Source organism: Lactuca virosa, chromosome 5 (assembly GCF_052849685.1).
Source record: "Lactuca virosa cultivar CGN04683 chromosome 5, Lactuca_virosa_CGN04683_v6, whole genome shotgun sequence".
Taxonomy (NCBI): Eukaryota; Viridiplantae; Streptophyta; class Magnoliopsida; order Asterales; family Asteraceae; genus Lactuca; species Lactuca virosa.
In genome coordinates, this window is record NC_136430.1 from 201,787,344 (window position 1) to 201,791,342 (window position 3,999).

Sequence of the window (3,999 nt, forward strand, 5' to 3'; positions counted from 1 at the left end):
TGTGACTTTTTGAGCTTACAGACTCGTGTTTTATTGTCTTTTCTAAAACCCTAAGGTATCTTCATGTAAATGTCTTCGTCCAAATCTCCATGCAAAAAGGCGTTGTTAACATCTAACCGGTGTATGATCCAGTCACGTTTGACAGCTATTGTGAGTAGAACACGCACGGTTACAAGCTTAGCCACCGGGGCAAAGGTGTCATGAAAATCCACACCTTCCAGTTAGGTGTAACCCTTAGCAACAAGATGGGACTTGTAGCGTTCTATATACTTTATCTTATAGACCCACTTGGAATCTATAGCTCTTTTCCGGAGGGCAAAGATGTAAGTTCCTAAGTGTTATTTTGTTCAAGAGCATGGATCTCCTTTTGCATGGCTTCTTTCGAGGAAAATTTTTAATAGCCTGATGAAAGAACTTTATCTCATTGTGGGTGGCGATCGCAGCTAAAAAGGACTTGTGATCATTAGAAAATTTTTCATATGAGACATAATTAGTGAGAGGATGTACCGTGGAGGCGACTCAATTGGTAGCGGGTTGCGGATGACTTATCGAAGGAGGCAGATGTATGTCATAATCTTTGAAGCGAACTGGCTGAGATCGAGTTCGAGTCTCTCTGTTGTTGTCAGTGTTGCTGATTTCTTGGTTCTCTTGATTGTCGCTCTCTATGGGTTCGTTGTTTTCATCGATGGTAGCATTATCTAGCTCGAGAGTATCGTGATGATCTTGGGCTTCATCCCAGATGTGGCTATCGACGATGGAAGGATGCTGAACCGGAGTCGTGGTGACCTCCTTATCAGTGAAAACAAAGAGGTCTTCATATTCTTCATTTGTCTCCTTACTTTCTTGTATTCGTTTCATTGGAAATTCATGTTCTAGAAATATTACATCTCTTGAGACTACTACCCTTTTGTACTCCAAGTCATAAATTTTGTAGCCCTTCGTCCCCTGTGGATAACCAACAAAGATACCTGGTCTACCTCGCGGCTCAAACTTGTCTCCACCGGTTTCTGTGCTTCGGTAGTAGGCTAAACACCCAAATACTCTCATGTGATCATAAGTGGGTGATTGATTAAAAAGAACTTCATAGGGAGTGACCCCATTGAGCACTTTCGAGGGAAGCCTGTTGATCACGTAAGTAGCGGTCAGAATACATTCTCCCCAAAAAGCTTTGGGAAGATTGCCCTGGAAACGAAGGGCTCGTTCCGTCTCAAGAAAATGTCTATTCTTGCGTTCTATCACCCCATTTTGTTGGGGGTGTATATGGACAAGAAGTCTCCAAGACAATACCCTCTTGTGCATAAAAGCTATGCATTTTGTGAGAGACAAATTCTCTCCCGTTGTCACACCTTATACGTTTGATCTCCTTTCCAAACTGTGTTTTGACCATCTTGTGAAAGTTTATGAGGTATGTGCTAGCCTTATGCTTATGTTTGAGAAGGAATGTGCATACGGATCGACTAAAATCATCTACTATAGTCAAAAAATAAAAAGCCTTTGAAAAAGATGGGGTTCTATATTTTCCCCACACATCACAATGTATAAGATCAAAACAATTTGTAGTCTTTATTTCACTAATGGGAAAGGAAGCCTTGTATGTTTAGCCTTAAAACAAGCATCACACACTTCAGTTTGAGTATTTCTAGAAACATTTTTAACAAAGCCTAAACTAGAAATCTTCTTGGGTGATGGATGACCTAGCCTCTTGTGGCAAACCTCAAAGGTAGTAACGAAAGCTTTCCTCTCCATTGCCCCCATTCGATATAGTCCTCCAACGCAATTACCCGCACCAATCAAGTCCCTCGTCACTAACTTCTGCATCACAAAGAAATCAGGAAAGAAGGTTATAGCACAATGTAAGTTCTTGGCAAGCTTATTCACAGATAACAAATTATAATTGAAATTCGGAACATATAGGACTCCATTAATCTTAAGGCCTCCTAGAAGGGTATGTTAACGCTCCCCGATAACAGGTATTTTGTCACCATTAGGAATGATGACGGGTGCCTCCTTCGTGTAAGTGATTTTGTTATCAAGAAGATCACTCCTGTGGGTGATGTGATCGGTAGCACCCGAGTCAACGACCCATCCATCGTAAGAATTTTCTCTACCTGCCAAGTCAGCCTTCAGAATTGTCTCATTGTGTCACACCCCCAAACCAGAATGGCGGAAACGTTCAGGGGTGGATGACGTCATTTATAGTATCACAACTATTGCATGACAGTAATCAAAGTAAACACAACCATTACATTAATTAAGTAAAAATATTTACATCAGTTTGATTCATGTTTATAGACACCAAAAGGTATGACAAAAGCAAAAGACGAGACTCTATACGCCCCGTCTTCTCAAAACTCCAGGAGGTACCTGTCTACTGATTTCTTGAGAATACAAGCAGTTTTGAAAGAGTATCAACATAAAGCTAGTGAGTTCATAAGTATGTTTTGAGAGGATAAATCGGTTAAGAAATCAATGAATGTATTCGTATGCTTCCAAGAAAATCCATTATTTTCTAACATGTGTATTTTGTTAATGAATCTCATTGAATGTGTTGTGCATTGTTTGATTGAATAAGAAACCTCTATTTACAAGAAAAACTCTGGTTATCCCCAGTATGTATAGTAAGTTTCGGAAAGCTTTGAAAACTTTAATATGTATAGTAGTTTTATTATTATATAATAAAACTATTTAAAATTATCATCATTCATACATTTATTGTATATTTTTAGTTCCAAATTTATGAGTTGTTATAACCATACTTGACCATTGAATTGCCTGAACGACGTTCTTCAGCCGTCAGAATCGAAATGACTTTGTCACCCAGGCTTGCCGGCCTAACTGTAGCTAGCAGTTATGGTGCGGGATTGTCAATCCCGTATAGATCTATACACAAACTCACGTTCCCCCTCCAGGAGACTCTGGTTATAATCTTAGGACTTTTGTTAGTACTTAGGTAAGTACGCGAAGAATGCTTACTCATAAAATGCTGTACTAACGATTACATGTAGAATAAAATGAATCCATTGAATTTAACTTGCTGTCTAAATACCTCATAAACTACACATTTAATAGTTTATATGTCTGTGTGCATTGAATCTATGATTTGTACCTTGATATGTTAATTGTTCCATAAACTATACCTATTATAGTTTATATGTTCGTTCATGAATCCAAAATATGTTTTACATTAAAAGTTCTATGATTATGATGAAGACTTCCCTTATGCTCTGCATAATAAAAAAGGGACAAAATATCTACATATTTTATATACGTATAGAAATTGTATGATTGTATCAATTGCATCCGTTTTAAGGTTATTGAAATCCTTTTTTATAAATTTCATAAAGTTGTTTATGTTTGGCTTGTATTTCCCCCTGAAAACGTTAAAAACAGTAAAGACATAGGGGTATGAACTCACAGTTAGTCGTGTGCAAACGTCGAATTAACGAATTGGAATGAAGACCCTCGAGTTGTAGCGTATGACACTTAACGGAATCCTAATAACAATTAAATACATAAATGTATCTAAATTTGCGATTTCGTTAGATAAAGTGTTAGAAAAACACTTGCTTTTGGTTAAGGAATGTTATCGGGACAGGATTGAATCAAGAAAAGTGGGTTTTTAGTCAAATGCACCACTGAGGAAGTGTGTTCGGCCGTGAAAGGAGTGTACGACCGTGAACCGTGTACGGCCGTAGACTGCTTCTTGAATGGTGTACGGTCTCTGAAGGTGTACGACCATGAACCGTGTACGGTCAATGAACTTGAAGGTATACCGCCGTATACTCAAAAACATGAGTGTTGGAATGGGTGAAAAACGTGTCCTAGATGCTCTGAAATGAACCCCAATGGTGTTTTTCAATGTTCTTCGGAAGAATAAAGGTGCTTTAGGGGTGTACGGTCAAGAGTCTAGAGAGAGAAAGAGAAAGTGTCCGGTCAGAAACGTGTCCTAGGGGTAGGGTCTCGTATTTATAGGGATTTGTCGATGGTCGGTGGTGGGGT